Here is a 16,610-nt window from a genome sequence, read left to right on the forward strand (position 1 = left end):
GCGCCTCCTCCGCGGGAGGGCACGTCCCCCGCCAACTCCCAGTTTGAAGACTGTGTAACGCTGGTGGGCTCAGGAACGGCCGGCTCCGGACTACTTGTTTAAAAGTTTTCAGAGACCAAAAGTTTGGTTGGGACAGCAGAGGGATCCGGCCTCGCCGCTGCTTTCGAGACTATGGGGGACAATTTGCATCTCAATGGCGGTGGAGGCGAGGGCAGAATGGGAGAGGGAAACCGTGTCCGAGGAGTTTGGGGCCGGGGACGTGGGAAGGAATAGTCCAGGCCAAATCTGGACCACCCCAGGGCGGTGACACTGTGCCGTGGGCAGCGATGGGTGCATCTTTGTCCTAACGTCTTGGCTCCGGGGAGTCCAGCTTTCAAGGCTGAGAGGGACGAGGCCTGGCACCCTAAGCCGCGACTTCTAGGGCACTAGACTCGAGGGACTGTGGCGCCTCCTCTGCAGCCTCAGCCAAGAAGCGCGGGGCTCCCCAGGGGACAGCCAGCCAGACGCCTGGCGTGCTCCCTCAGAGGGACTGCGTCTGTATGTTCTGGTCACCACCTCCCTGTGTCCCCGGAGCCGCCACCTAAGGTGGCCCCGGAAAAGGCACGCAGGTCATGGAGACCCGTTGGCAGCGCCGGCAAGGCCTCTCCCACGTGCCCCTTCCGGATGATTTATTTCTCCACTGAGCTGCCAGGCTTGGGCATCCTGTGCCAAAACCGGTTAACCTCTGGGTGCCCAAAATGACTACCCTGGTCCCTGCAGCAACCAAAGCTCAGTGGAGCGGACCGACAGCATCCTCCCATACCAGCATGGGCTGGAGCAGGACCCAGGTGCCCGCGGGAGCATGGGAGCCCGGGATGTCCTGTAATAGGTGCAGTGGAGGTGAAGGACCAGGTGCTGGGCAGTGGAGCAAAAGGGCTGCAAGCCCTGGAGGTGAGGGAGGCAGCCCTTGCCCTGGGAGGCCGGAGAGGTGGGCAGTGTTTTCGTGTCTCGGCACGCAGTCCGGTTCCTGGAGCACACACAGGGGTCCAGGCCCTGGCAGCTGCTGCCCCCGCTCCTCCCAGACAGAGGCAGCAGTTCCAGGTCAGTGGCCCTAAAGAAGGCGCCGAGACATCAGAGATGTTTATGTAACACAGCGGCAGCCAGAGAAGCGGTTGCCATAGAAGGAAGAGTTGCAGTCTCGCAGTTGACGGGCTCTCAACCCCGCTTGTCCCTCTATTCCTATGGACAGGGATCTGGGGCCTTGGCTGCCACTGCCTGTGCGGGAGCCCTGGTTGGGCCAGGGGGCCCCAGGCCAAAAGTACCTGTCCTGCAGCCTGGCTTGGGAGCCAGGCTTCAGCCCTCTAAAACAGAAGGGGAGAGAGCCCAGCGCACTGCCTCACCCTGGGCCCCTCTGGTGCCCACAGCACATCTGCTCTGGCCTCAACTCTGCCAGCAGACAGGAATGGCCTCCTCTGGCCGCTGCTGACTACTTACCCAGAGGGGGCAGAAGCTTCAGCCTCCAGCCTCTGCATGACCTGCCTCTGGGGCATCGAGGGGGACAACACAGCACCCTGGGGAGAGCTGGGGCTGAGGAGAGGCCAAGGGCAGGCAGTGGAGCCCTGTAGCCATCCCTCCCTTGGGCCTGGTAGGGTTTGGCCCCTGGCAAGAGGGTGTGAAGCTTTTCATTCACAAATTAGGCCTGGGGTTTCTGCAGCCTGTCACTGCCAGACCAGGGGCCCATCCTGATGACCTGGCCTGAAAACCTTCTCTGGGCCAAGTGGCCTGGAATGGCTTGTAGTGGGCATTGCAGGGCCACTGGGGAAGCGGGGGAGAAACAAGGGAGGCATACAGCCCCATCTTCAGAAGCCCAGTAGGAAGGGGGTGGCACCCCAAGAAGCCAAATAGAGGCAGGTACAGCAAGGCCTCCAAGGTGGGAGGTCACTTCCACCAGGACGGGGTGCCCAGGGCATGCCTGGCAGGACACTGAGTGCATTGTCCACTTCTAGGCCGGCTACCCCCTGTGCAAGGCAAGGCCGCAGGATGGCCTGCAAAGGGAAACGAGCATCCTGGGGCTGCCTCTTCTCCAGGGCCACCTGCAGGTTAGGGTGGGGAGGCCACAGGGGGGTTGTCATCTGGAGGGGTTGGGTGAGTCCATTGGGCTCTGCCAGGGCACAGACCTATACCTAAGCCGGAAGGTCTCCTGCGCCAGAAGCTGGGCTCCTCCAGAAGACGGTGAGGGCACCCAAGGACGCTATGGGGTACCTGCCACAGGCTCAGCCCCAGGGGCCGGTGGAGCCCTGCAGTCACCAGGTGACCTCATCATCTACAGCGACCAGGGGGTTAAAGTTCTCTGGGAGCCTCTGTGTTTCCCTCCCCGTGAAGGAACCCATCTTGGCCTCTGCATGGTCTACACTCTGGTCAGGCCTGCACACCAGCCAGCCCACAGTGGGGCTTCGGTTTTCTCTGTACTGTGATTTCTAAGATCCTGGCTGCCTTTTCCTACTCAAACAAAACTACACGTTTCCTGGAGACGTGAGTGGCTTCCATGGCCTGTGGCACTGTCCAGACAGGCAGGTCAGGCTGGACACCCAGGCTGTGTGTGGGGCTGGGGCTGCGTCCTAGCCTTCTGCCTCGTGCAGGAAGTCCCCAGGTGACCTAGTGTTCACCTGCACCCTCTCTGCATGGCTTTGCAGAGCTACATGGATGTGCCTGACCTGGAACTGGTAGAGGACAGAGGGACATGGGTCCTAGGCCACCTGGCCTGCTCATGAGCTCCTCAGGACCATCACCTGGCCTCCCCCAAACCTATTAGGGTGTGGCCTCAAGCAGCCCTGGGGACCTGCCCTTATTGGGCTCAGCTGTAAAGACAGTGGCCCCCATATGTGGCCACAACTCTGTTGAAGGACCTGTCTGTATGCCATCCTGGCAGTCCCCACTCGGATGTCCCAGAGCCAGAAGCCCAGGAGTATGTTGCCCGGGCAGATCCTCAGACAGTACCAGCTGCAGAGCAGAGGAGCTGCTGAGATCTGACTGGCATGGCCCAGGCCGGTATGGTCCAGCTACAGAACAACCCTTCCAGGTGGCCTGGTTCTGTCCCCCTAGAGTTGGTTGGCCAGAGGCTGGGTAACCATGCCAGCCTCTGGGCTCAGAGCCACGCGCCTGTCCCTGATGCTCAGAGCACAGTTCCCACTGCAGGCACAGGAATGACAGCAGGTGGCCCTGGCACTCTGAGGAGCAGGAACGTGAACTGCCCTAAACCTAAGCTGGGCTGGGCTGGGCTGGACTTCTCAGGGTTCAGGACCCACTCCTGGGGCTTCTGGGGTCCAGATGAGGTTTAAGGCAGAGCCCAGCATGATTCCCACCTGGGTCCCCTGAGAAGCTGCCAGGCCCACTCAGATCAGGGACTTCAGGAAGAGGGGCCTGGGCAGGAGGGCGCTGTGCAGGGGCTGAGAGCAGACCGTGAGACCTCCTGCTGTGCATTGACCATCAAGTGAAGGGTACTAGGACCTGAGCAGGGTGGTGGCTGGGCCAACCATGAGGTCTGCCTGACCCCCACTCTCAGACCCAGGGTCTCAGCAGCTGGGGCCCTAGGGCCCCTCTGAGTTTTGGGGGAGGGGAGGTAACACCCAACACCTGACCTGGCCCCCTGCCCACAGTGGCTCAGAACTTTCTCCAAAAAGAAAAGGCCCCAGGGGACGGAACTGCAAGGCCCTCCCCTCGAAACTGCGAGGCCCCACCCCTTGGCTCATGCCAGCTCAGCCCCAGTGGCTGAGTCACCGAAGGGCTCCCTCCCTGGTGCCCTCCCTCCTCCTCTCCCTCTTCCTTCCTTGCCTCTTCCTCCCTCCCTTCCTTCCTCTTTTCTGTCCTGCCTTCCTTTTGAGGGGCAAAAATATCCAGAAAGTTGTTTTAAACAGTCCCTGTTAGCCAGGCAAGGTGGCACAGGCCTGTGATCCCAGCACTCTGGGAGGCTGAGGCAGGAGGATGGGTTGAGTTCCAGCCCAGTGGGGCCCACTTAGTGACCTAGCAAGATCCTGTCTCAAAATAAAAAGTGAAAGAGTTGGAAATGTGGCTCAGTGCCAAGGTTCTGGGTTCAATCCGCAGACCCACCCTCTCTGCAAGTGCTCCTTTAAATTTTTCCAGGGACCCCACAGGCTTCCCGAGAGGCGGGACCCACTCTCCTTGCTGGGCTGTCCTGGGTAGGGGTCCCTCAGGGGGCCTGGGTTTCCTGGAATTTGCTCCAGACACATTTAGACATGTTTAGAGCTTCCGTCCTCCCCCACATTCCCCCCACAGCCCCCTCTTAAAAAGAAAATGGGCCTGAGATGGGGCTTGGGTTACAGGGAGCACAGGGAATTGTGTCGGCCCAGGGACGGGGAGCTCAGACATTAGCAGGTACCGCACATCTGCGAGCTATTTTCGGGTCCCCAGGGGAAAGAGAAAAAAACCCCAGCAAGCCTTAAGCAAGACCAGCATTCTTCTATATTTTTGCCTTGACAGCTAAAGGAAAAAATTGCCAAAAACCAGAGGCGCTGCTGAGTTGGCGTGGGAATGTTCACTCAGGCAGCCCCTCACTCTGGGCCACTTAAATAAAAACAGGCGTCCTGGTGGCGAATACCAGCTGGATGCGGCAAGGCAGCCCTCTGGATGGGACCCAGAAGGGCTTGGGGTCACACTTTCCTTGTCACTCTCTGCGCCCCTGCGCTCCCTGTCACACGCAGCACCTCCCCGGGAAACTTGGGGTGCGGTGCTTCTCAGACTTGCAAAGAGTCTTTCCAGCTGGGTGCTTGCTCAGCACTGCCTGGAGCCCCCGTCTTCATCTCCAAGGGTTGCTGCTGCCACTGCCGACGCCACCACCGCCACTGCCCCTTGAGGCCTTCGCAGGATGGCCGTCAGAGGGGGTGACCGCACCCACAGGCTGTAGGGGGCTTCCAGCCACCAGAAGGGGCCCAGGGCCACGGAGTCCGGGACCCACACGATAGACCTGTGTTTGGGTCCTGTCCTAGGAATGGCGACCCTCTGCCACGTGCCTGCTCTTCCACACTCAGTGAGAGCTGGAGGTAGTGCTGGGGCGACAGGGCTGGCCTTGGGGACCGGTGCACATTGTGGGGGCTCCTCTTGCACCCTCCATCTGTGGAAATGGTGGCTAAATCCCTGTGGCCCACCTGAGCATTCGTTCCTCCCTTTCAGAAGCTGGGAGCCTGGGTCTGGGGCACATCTGGAGCTGCTCAGAACCATGAGCCCCGGAGGTCCTTCTAGAGGGGCTTGTGAAGCACAGCAGTCAGCGACTCAGGCTTCCCTGAGAAACCAGAGGGAGGCCTGGGTGCTGCTGGGCACGGGGCTGTAGGGCTGGCTGTAGTCACCTTCCCCGGGCCCCTTGACACTGACCTGGGCTCTAGACGCCAGGGACCAAGACAGTTCCTTCTTTTTTGAGACAGGGTCTTGTTTTGCAGTTTAGGGTGGCTTTGAACTCACAGTGTAGCCCAGGCTGGTGATCGCCTGCCTCAGCCTCTTGAGTGCCAGGAAGAGAGGCGTGCGCCACACCTGAGCAAGGTCCTTACTGGTGGGGCTTGTGTGTGTGCGAGGAGGACAGCAGTGAGCAGGCAGGGCTGTGAGGGTCCCTGGATTTGGAGCTGAGTGGTACGTTTCTGTGGGGACCAGGCAGGAGGTGACAAAGGAGAGAGCCAGGAGTGGAGGGCAGGCCCAGGCAGGTACCTGGGGAAGGAGGATCTAAGCTCACTGCCATCTGTTGACCTTTTCCATTTCTCTGCTGCCACTGAGCCTGAAGGGATGGAGGACAGGCAGCCAGGGACAGGACGGGGCACAGCTGTCCTCCCAACTCTGCTTTGGATTTCCTACCAGGACCATGCTCCTGGTTTGTCACTTGCCCTACCCACGTGGCTTTAAGGAATAAAGCCGAGCCCCCGAGAGAGGATGGACAGGGCCCCTGGGTGTGTGCGTGTGGCCCTGTTGTAGGTAGGCCCCCTGAGATGCGATCAGGAAGGAGTGAGCCGGAGCTGGGACCACCGCACCTGCCTGCAGACCGCTAGCCTCCGGAGCTGGGTAGCCATTGCATATCTGAGCTTGGAAACCACACTTTTTTTTTTTTTTTTTAATGTATTTGGTACAGGATAAATAGCTTGGACTCGTATTGATCCTCCTGCTTTCAGCCTCCCCGGTACTGGGGAACACTGGGGTTTCAGGCATGCACTACCATACCTAGTCCCAGTGGCCGGCTCAGTTGCCTTGGGCAGGGGCCAGCGCGGCATGTGGTGTCAGGATTGAACCCCAGTCCCTGCACTTGCTTCAGCAGGCACTTAGTCTGCTGAGCTGCCTCACCCACCCTAAGCCACATGGTTTGTGGGGTTCGGTGGCCAGGACTCTTTTCCGGGGCAAGGATGTCTTCCTCCCGACAGGCATCACAGCTTGGCCAGGGTGTGAACATGATAGAGGGAACTCAGGGCTGTTCCGGGGCCAGCCAGGCACCTGTCTCCACCACCCTGCGGCGCGGGGCCGGGCAGGCCCCTCCTTGGCGAAAAACATAATGACGTCTTTGTGTCTGCCAATCACCAAGCGCAAGCAGGGTCTGGCGCTCACGGCGTTACAGAGCAGCTCCACACTCCAGGCCGGGGCAGGTGGGCTCAGGGCTCCGGCTCTGTCCCCAGATGTAGAGCCTGTGGGCAGCCACGGGGCCCAGGCAGGACCCGAGGCAGCAGCCCGTGGCAGAACCAGGCCTGGGCCGCCCGCTTCCTTAACCCCAGCCCCAGAGAAAAGACAAAGTGTCCAGGTGCAGTCTGCTGGGCTAAAATATCCTGAGGGAGCTGTAAAGGTCCCCCGATTCAGGAGAGGAGTGAGGCTGTGCCCCTGACCTCGGCGAATCTCCACCGACCACTGACCTCCTTGGCTGGGGAGCTCAGCTGTGCCGTGGCCCCAGAAGCCACGACTGAGTCCCAACCTGAACAATACCTCGGTGGCTGTCTACCATGAGTCAAGCTCGAGCCTAGGTGAGTTCGGGCCTGGAGGAAGAGAGGCCCGGTCAGCAAAAGCCCAGCTCTGACCCTGCCAGAATGGGAGTCCCCCTCCAGGTCTTCCAGCAGGCAGCTCAGAGGCCACCCTGGCAGAGGGGTGGCCTGGACACCAGCTTCCTTAGTGACTTTTCTCATTGCTGAGGCAAAATCTCCCATGGCCCTCTAAAGTTAAGGGAGGAAAGGCTTACTGGCTCAGAGATTTCAGTCCATAGTCGGCTGGCTCCAAGGCGAGGACAAACAGTTCATGGTGGGCAGAAGGCAGCAGAGCAGCCGGGGCCCTTTGCAGCCTTTTTCTGCCCCTTGCATACTTTATCCAGGCTACTGGGCTTAGGGTGGTGCTGAACCAATCAGTAGACCGATGTACTTTATTTTAGTCCTAGGAATCAAACTCAAGAACTTGTGATTGCTGGGCAAGCTCTATGCTGCTGGGCTGGAGCCCTGGCCCTTAGTGGCCTGATTTAGTAACCACCCACCCTTAATCCCAGCATCACACACTCTACATCCATCTCCCTCTGAGAAAGTGGCCACCTATGACCCCATGAGGGGTCATGTAGACACAACCATAACACCAGTTCCCCTCAAAAGTAGCATTTTAAGGCACAAACAGGGATGAAGAGGCTGAATACCTGGCAGCCAGGCCCGTCATCAGACCTTGCAAGGGGGCCATCATGGGGTCCCTTTGTTCCCCATCCATTCCCCTTTTGATATGAGAGGTGGGATTTTTCACTGGGCATGGTGGTGCATGTGTATAATCCCCACATTTTGGGAGGCTGAGGCAGGCAGCTTGCAAGTTTGAAAACAGTCTGAACAACTTAACAGGACTATGTCTCAAATTTCAGCATAAGCAAAGGATGGAAGAAGGCTGGGGATATAGCCCAGTGGTACAGTGCCCACCTGGCAAGCATGAAGTCCTGAGGAAGGAAAGAAAAGAAAGAAAGAAAGAAAGAAAGAAAGAAAGAAAGAAAGAAAGAAAAGAAAGAAAGAGAAAAGAAAGAAAGAAAGAAGAAAAGAAAAGAAAGAAAGAAGGAAGGAAAGAAAAGAAAGAAAGAAAGAAAGAAAGAAAGAAAGAAAGAAAGAAAGAAAGAAAGAAAGGAAGGAAGGAAGGAAGGAAGAGAGGACCAGGTATAGCTTAGTGTGAAGGCCTATGCCCCACCACGGGATGCCCCCATCTTCTGGACCGTGAGGGTGGGCTAGGGGGTGTCCCCCCTGAAGCTGGGCAGTGGGCCTGCACTGAAGTCCCCTCTTCTGCAAGAGGGCAAGAGGAGACATGGATGGGGCCACGAGGGAGTGCAGTCTCATAGGCGAGCTGCCCTCCGTGCCACCCCACTGCCAGGGTGGCCTCTGAGCTCCCGAAGGGAAACTGGGGCAGGGACCCCTGGTGGGAGCCAGCTTGTGACCAGCAGGAGGCCCAGGCTTATGAGGCTCTGTGCTTTCAACTCCTCAGCTGTGGGGACAACTTTTGTTCTTTGCCTAGGGCTAGTTTAGGAGAAAATGTTGTTCCTCTGTATGGGTTACTTCTACATAAAGAAGATGACACCTCCTGTTATAAAGATGCAAACAAAGCCCTGCTGTTGCCCCTGGCCCCACTCAAAGAGCCTCACTCCCATGGCACACCTGGCTTCTTCCCTCCTGCACCCCAGCAATCGTGGGGTGAGGTGGGGTGGGGGGCGTGGGCATCCAGCTCCTCCCCTGGTGTCTCAGACCCTCCCCTGCAGCCTCCCAGCACCCCAAGGTTTGAAATCAGCCTACACTGGCTGGGACCAGCTGAGGACGCAGTGGGCAGGTGCAGCTTGCTGGCATGTGTGGACTGGCAGCCCGCGGAGGGCCGGGCAGGCAGGGGCCTCTGGGTCCACCGTGGGAAGCCCCCCTCTTCTGTCTGCAGGCCTCACTCTGGTCTCCCCCGTCACAACCTCCAGCCACAGGCAGTGCCCCGCTTGCATCCCCTTGGGCGTGACAATGAGCTGGTGCTGTAGTTGGGGCTTTTGCAAGGGGACCAGTACAACACAGGGCACATTCTCTAAGATCATTTGTGATCATCATACAAAGAAAAAACCAAAAACAAGAAAATAACGGTCACCCAAAGAATCATGTACAAAAAGAAAGCGCAGGAAATCTGTCCACGCCCTGAATCCAGCTGAGGGCCCAGGTCGGAATGTCCTGCATGAGTCCAGCTGAAGCCCCAGACTCCACAACAACACCTACCCTGTGAGACTGCACTCCCTTGTGGCCCCATCCGTGTCTCCCCTCACCCTCTTGCAGGGGGGTGGGCTTCCGGGCAGGTCCGCAGTCCAACCTCAGGAACAACCTCCAATCCCACCCTCACGGTACAGAAGATGGGGGCTTCCCACTGTGGATACGGAGGCCTTCACACTAAGTTACACCTGGTCCCTTTCTTTCTTTCTTTCTTTCTTTCTTTCTTTCTTTCTTTCTTTCTTTCTTTCTTTCTTTCTTTTTGTACTAGGACTCGAACTCAGAACCTCATGCTTGCCAGGCAGGCACTGTGCCACTGAGCCATAGCCCCAGCCCTCCTCGGTCCTTGTTTTATATTAATAAGATCTGTGCGAGCAGGGTCACCCCACGCTGGGGCAGAGGGACTGAGGCAGAGGGCTGACCCCTGCCCACTATCTCCTGCAGGCCCACTTTATGGATCCGCGCAGGGAAGTCAGTGCAGAAGCTGTGAAGGACCTGTGCCAGCCGAAGGAAGGGGCCGTGCGAGCAGGCTGAGGGATCTGCACGGGAGCCAGGAAGCAGCCCTCAAAGTAAGAACCAGAGCTCCCTGGAAAAGTGAGCCGCAGCCATCCTCAGTGACAAAGAGGTCCCGAGCTCCTCCTCCAACGGGAGCAGCCAAGTTCATCGGGAACCCGGCTCGGCAAGATCCAGAAGTTCCCTAAAGCGTCCCGACAGCTTCGACCAGCCCCCAGTAGCCTCTGTCCCGCTCCTCCCACTCTGCCTCGAATGCTGCAGGCCGTAACCCTCAGGTGGGCCTCCCCCACCCCACAGCACGCTAGTTCAGCTTAGCCAGTGTCACAGCCGACCACCTGTTGGCAATCCACCCCAGCTGGGATTCCGGTGTCCTTAGAACTCAAGCTCGCATCCTTCTGATGGAAGCAAGTGGACTGGAGTTTAAGCCAAGATGGGCTGCGTCCCAGGGGTCGCTGCGGTCTCTCAGGATGTCCCTGTGCATGGCCAGGGTGAGTGAGGACACAGGCGGGTGCCAAGGCCGGCTGGGCTGGGCACCGGCCCTCTGCCTTCCCGGAAGCATAGGTCCTCTGCCCCAGCTTCCTCTGGGCAGCCTGGCACCCCAGGAGCTGTGACCCTGGAGAGAGTGTCACCCCAGGCTGGGCAGAGGGACTCAGGTGGAGGGCTGACCCCCACCCGAGGCCGTGGCCATCAGGGCTGTGGCCCTCAGGCTGAGCACAGGTGCCTTATTGTCCTCAGCGTGGACTTCGGGATCACAGGCTTAGATCCAAACTCATACTGCTTCCTCTCAAGAAACAGCTAGCTCTTGGCGGGTGTGCGCCACTCACCTGTTATCCCAGCACACAGGAGGCTGAGGCAGGACGATGGCCATGAGTTTGAGGCCAGCCTGAGCTTGGTAGCAAGTTCAGGGCCAGACTGCACTACATAGTGAGATCCTGTCTCAAAAACAAACAAATAAGAAGAGAAAGACCCAGCTCTCGAATGGATTTGCTGTTTTTGCAGAGTGTCTGGGCTCCCTTGGATCCAAAACACACCCCAGCAGGAGGCTCTTAACCCCCTTTTCCTTCTGGGCGCCAGGACTCCGTGCCCACCAGCTGTGGGACCTGAACAGGCCAGCGCTGGTGGCTGCAGATAAAGTGGTCAGTGGGTGGGTGCCGGATGTGTGGCCCCGGGCCTGCCGTGGACCCTGCATGGGATGGGGACCCCGGGGCTGGTGCTGGGCCATCTAGTGCGGCCCAGCAGCGTGCAGAGCCCAGCTTCCAGGTGAGCTGTGGGTCACCTGGGCCTGCAGGCCCCGGACACACGCTCTTTCCTCCCTCCTTGCTGGGCCCGCTGTGGGTCCAGGCCGCTCCTACCCCCGCGCTTCCCCCCAGCCAGGCCAGGCCCCCACGTTCCTCGCACCCACTTCCTCAGCCCACAGCGTGGGGCTGCAGTAGGCGGTGGAGGGGGCATCACCCTGCCACAAGGAAACAGGTGCCCCCCATGTCCTGCATGCGGTACAGCAGCAGCAGCACGTCTCGGTCCCAGCTAACAGGTGCTTCCGCACGCGGTGCCCGGGACCCGGCCTCACCCACCGCAGGGTCAGAGGTGCCCCGGCCCCGCCGGCCCACAGTCTGTTTACTGTTGGAGGAAGACACTTCCTCCCACCAGGAGTGGAGCAGCAGCCTGGGATCCCCCCCTTCCCCCCCAGGGGGGCTGGGCGGAGCTGTCAGGGAGGGGCCTGCACACCGCAGCAGCTGGGGCTCTGAACGGGGCAGGACCAGGGACCCCAGCCACACGGGGACCCTGTCCTGAGTGGACAGAGCCCCAGAGTGGTCACAGCAGACAGGCGCTGGTCAGGGAAGGGGCAGGGACAGCCGCTGTCTGCGGGGATGGCGGCTGCTGCTCCCAGTGCAGTCTCTTCTCCAAGTCCTCTCTTGCACAACACTGGCCTTTCCATGAAAGCCGACCCCTGGCGTGGGAACCACTGAGGCTCTGGGCACTGTCCCCTCCCCAGGGCAGAGGACACCCGGGTCCCAGCTTATTCTGCTGTGAACCAGGCCGTGTGGCACCTGCCTAATGCTCTGGCCTTACCTCTGCCACCTGAACAACAGCAGTGCCTTGGCCACACATGCCACAGGGTGGCAGGGACTAGGAACAGAAAGGGGACTGGGGAGAGTTATGCAAAGTCTACTGTTCTGGCCACGCCACCTGCACTGCCCAGGGCCAACAGCCACCACCCCAGGCCTGGCACGAGGACCTGGCTTCTTGGAGGGCAGGAAAGGACTCTGAGCCTAAGTAGGGCCCAGCCTTGGCCTTGGCACCCCGGTGCTGAGGGATGGTCACTGGCCGGCCAGGGACGTGGCCCATCTGTCTAGCAGCCGGGACCTGGGGCTCAGCAAGTGTGGAATCTCCAGGTCCTAGCTGCCTCTGGGCTCAGTAAACAGGAAAATCCACGGGGGGCTGGAAGCCACTGCGAGAAAGGAAAGAGCTGGGTCAAAGGCTCCACAAAATATTCAAGTCGGCAGGAAATGCTGGCTTCTCTGAGCCCACGTCCACCTGCCTCGCTGAGCCAGCTGCCCGTAACGGTTCTGCCACTGCCAGCGTGTGAACCTCAGCCCCAGCACGCACCCCTCCACCCAACCCTGCATGGACCCTCCTGCCCCAGCTGTGTGTGGGAAACTGAGGACTGGGGGAGGCGCCCCAGGGTCGCCTGGGGGTGGCGGTAATGTCTGCTGTCTCCATCAGACCCTCTTCACTCTCCTGGTGGGGGAGCCTGGGACCCTGTAAGCAGGCCTTGGGGCTTGGATCCACCGTCAGATCCCAAACCACCCAGCCTGACCATCCTGAGATTCAGGGAAGCCGTGTGGTGGGCACAGGGTCCTCCACTGGGCATAGGGTCCCTGGGAAGCTCTGGCCCCGGGAGGGTGCAGACCTTTCCTGTGCAGGGGGGGCCCAGGGGCATGCAGGAAGACACCAGGGCCCGTGTCCCCTCCCTCCCCGCAAGAAGCAGCTGTCTGCTTCCTACCAGGTCCAGCGGGGCTCACCTCTGTAGCCTGTGGTAGCTTAGCTCACAGAGCCCAGCTGATCCGAGGGCCTAGGTCCTCAGCCCCGACTCAGAGCTCCCCCCACCCTGCCAGCCACAAGGGCTGGGATCCCGGGTTCTGAGGGCAGTCCTTAGGCACCAGCAGGCCACATGGGCAGAGGCTCCAGGCCCTGCCCGGCTCAGAAGGGCGGACAGTACCGGGGTCCTGGGCCGGCCCGGATGTCAGGCTGTCTGGTCGTGCTCCTGTGGGTGGGACCTCCAAAAGCCAGTGGTCTGGGTCACCTTCTGTGACGCAGGATCAGTTACCCCAGCAGTTGGGCCCATTCTAAAGACGGGGAGGCTGAGTCAAGTGTCTAAGAAAGGGAGGCAGGCCCAGGCCCAGACAGCCCCAGCAGGAGCTTCTGTGGATGCCTGGAGGGTCCCCTACACCTCCGACTTCCCTGGAGAGCTCCCAAGGCCCACCGTGTGAGGGCAGGGGGCTGATGTCCGGCAGGCGGCCTTGCCCAGCCCCCGCCACGCACGCGCACGGGCTGCTAGAGCGGCGGGAGCGGCACACTGCTTGCTCACTGTTAATCACCGTACCGCGCACGGTGCCAGCCATTCGGAGGCTCCGCGGGCAGGGGTTGGGCTCTCGAAGCTGGGTGGGACGGGCCCGGGCAGGCCTCCTCCCAGCCCTGGATCCTCGTCCTGCCTGCCTTTTCTTTCTGCCACAACCCTGCACTGCAGCCCCTGCTCAGAGTAGCAACCCAAGTTGCGGGAGGCTCCCCTTCCCTTGTGGGCTCTGCCACTTCTGGCTCGGCCTCCTGGGCCTCAGCCTTCCTGCCTGAGGACAGGGCGGTTCCTATTCCTATTGGGGCTGAGCAGTGGGTTGCAGACAGAGGGACACAGGAGGAAAAGCGGACCCCGGGGGAAGGGAGGGGGATGAGGCCCCGGCCTCACTGGCATGCGGGGCTGACATGCATGTACGTGGCTCTGCTGACGTAGAGTGTCTGGGACAGGAGTTGGCTCAGGGAGAAGAGCAGGTGATTAGAATGTTCCAGAACCACAGCCGGGCCGTGCAAGTGCTCATGGAAAGGACACAGCCAATCAGACGTGACAGGGAGTGGGGCGCCTGACTCGATCTCCCCTCTGGAGCAGGTCTGCAGTGGAGCAAAGCGAGGCCCTCTGGCAGAGGCCTGTGCTTTCTGAGGGCAGTTCGGGCAGGAGGAGGTTGCAGCTGCCCCAGGTACAGCACTCTTCCTGGACAAACTTCTGCCCCTGCAGCCACCTCCAGGTTTCCAGAAGCTGAGCTGGCCTGCTGGTGAGTATAAATCGCACCTGTCCCCATCCTGTCCCAGGGCCCCTCGCCCCAGGCCAGGCCTCCCTTTCCCTTGCTGTGGTCCAGTGCCCAGGGAGCTGGGCCAGGGCTGTGGCGTGACCCGAGATGTGAGGTACCTGGGCTGAGACACTGCCTGGACCCTGCTGACCCGGCCGGACACTAGCAGCCAGGTGCCCAAGGGGGGACAGCGCACAAGGGGGGTGTTATGGTTTGTGTCTAGTTGTCCCCCCAAAGCCTCATGTAAATTATGGGGCAGACACCCTGGAGGAAAACAAGAGGCTTGAGGGGCGGGGCCAGAGGGCGGGGCCAGAGGGCGGGGCCAGAGGGCCGGGGCGGGGCCAGAGGGCCGGGGCGGGGCCAGGGAGGCACGAACAGTTAAACTGGCTAGTCTGTGCTTTCTCAAAGACGTGCAGAGGGTCGTCCTGGACACGGCAGTGCCCCAGCCTCTCCTCCAGTGTCTTCAAACCTCCAGTAACTGTGAGCTAAATAAAACTTTCCTTCCCTCATTTTGAGTGTCGGATATTTGTCCCAGCAACGAGAGAAGAGTAACTAATACGGGGGACAGACTCCATGCTTAAGGCCTCTGAGCTCCATCCTGCTGGGCAGCTGGGCTCCACACACGCTCTCCCTGTGGCTCAGGTCCGCCCCAGGCGGCCTCCCCAGCCTCCTGTCGCCCACCCTCAACAGGCCCCACTCCTGGGAACCAGCCTGGTTGCACCGGTGGAGGTGGGGCTCCTGCGTGTGCTTGTGTGTGTGTGTGCATGTATGCTTCACACGTTTGTGCAGAAGTGTGCCTCCAGCCTCCTGGCTGAATCTGCAGCTGCCTCAAGCCCTGAGCCCAACTGGGCAGGACCCAGCTTCCTCCGGGATGGCACTGCCCCTCCTCCCAGCCCGTGAGATGGGCAGGGGTGGCGCTGTGTGGGTTGCCACAGGACTTGTAACCAGTGGGCCCCAGCTGAGGTCAGTGCAGACACCAGGGTGGATCCGGCTACACTCTGAGGTCCCCAGGCTGCCAAGGCCCTTGGTGGCCGCCAGCCTCACTGTCCCAGCCTCCTCTGAGCCCTGTACCCCTTTATCGGCGCTGGCCCCTGCCTCTGGTTCCTGAGTCCCCTGCCCAGCCTCTCTCCCCGGCTCAGGGTCCCTGGCAAGGCCTCCAGTTCCTGTGCTTCAGTGTCCCTGCCCTCCCTGTGGCAGGCACACCTTCCCGTCCGTGTTCTAAACCTGCCCATGCCCCTGCTTGAGGGATGCGCACCTCCGCCCAGGTGCCTCTAGCACTGCGGCCCTGGCTGTCGCCTGCAGACAGCCAGGTTCAGCGAGCCACAGCACAGGGTGAAGCCAGAGCCTGGAGCTTGGGGTCCCTTCCTTGGTCCCTGACCCCCACGTCCCAGCCATGCCTTGCTGACCTGTGACACCTGCTGGCTTGGGAGCTTCTAGGGGTCCTCGGCAGTCACCCTGAGAGGCAGGAGCCTCTCCCTGCAGCCCCACAGTGTGCACATGCCCAGCTGATGTGCTCCAAGGATAGGCCTCCTGTCCTGTTCTTTGTACTCCTGTACTCCCTGAGCCCGGGAGTGGCAGGGGCCAGACCCAGCAGCCTCCGAGGGCAGAGGTGTTCCTTCCTGTTGAGCAGTGTGCAACCTGGACCACAGTACATGGTGGCCCTGGGCCACTGTTACTCAGTCCTTAAATCTGGCCAGTCTCACTCTCCCACCCTCTGTCCTGACTTGCCCAGGCTGCACAGGGCTAGGGAACAAGGCCCTGGGGGTCCAGCCAGTCCTCTGTTCAGGCAGCATTCCTGGGATGCTTGCGCCCCATTTGGCCCAGACACTTGCAATGCAAACATGCAGGGCCCCACACACAATAGTCCCGCGGGCCCAGACCCCCAGCCTTCTCCATTGTGCCTCCTGGGCAGGGGCAGCTGGTCCCAGGCCTCCCTCCCCTTCTGCAGCAGAAGGGGCTGCTGATGGAAGAAAGGGTGAGTGGCCATGCAAATAAGATGCTAATGACCAGGCGGGGTGAGTGGTCATGTAAATGAGATGTTAATAGGCAACATGGCTCCTGCCAGCCCCTTGGTCCCCACTCATCCCTTTCTATCCCTTAGGGGCAGAGCCTGAGCTCCGGGGCAGGTAGGTATGTGTGTGTGTGTGTGTGTGTGTGTGTGCCCTCCTCTGGGTCTCCACAGCATGGCTCTTGCCACAAAGGACCCACCACCTGCCCACAACTGTGACCCTGCCCCACCGTAGGCTGAGTTTGAGAAGACAGGGTCATTGGCAAGCCCTGCCTGCCATGTGTGGTGAGTGAGCTCCCGAGCTCACACTTCCCCGCCTCTGCCCGTGTCGCAGGCCTGGCCACACCTGCCCTCCCCCGGCTGTGGCAGGACCCTGGTCCCTGGCCTCCACCCCCTGCCTTTCTCTGTCCTGCAGCCAGATCCCAGTGAGGCCCAGAGCTCACATGAGGCCAGCCTCCCCGAGCCCGCCAGGGCCTGCTACGGTCCCAAGGGCGCCATCCGGGCAGATCCCTGTGGATCACAAGGCTCCCTCTCCCTGCCTTCAGTGTCGCTGACCCA

The sequence above is a fragment of the Octodon degus genome, unplaced genomic scaffold, assembly GCF_000260255.1.
Source record: "Octodon degus isolate 3935 unplaced genomic scaffold, OctDeg1.0 scaffold00123, whole genome shotgun sequence".
In the NCBI taxonomy this organism is placed as follows: domain Eukaryota; kingdom Metazoa; phylum Chordata; class Mammalia; order Rodentia; family Octodontidae; genus Octodon; species Octodon degus.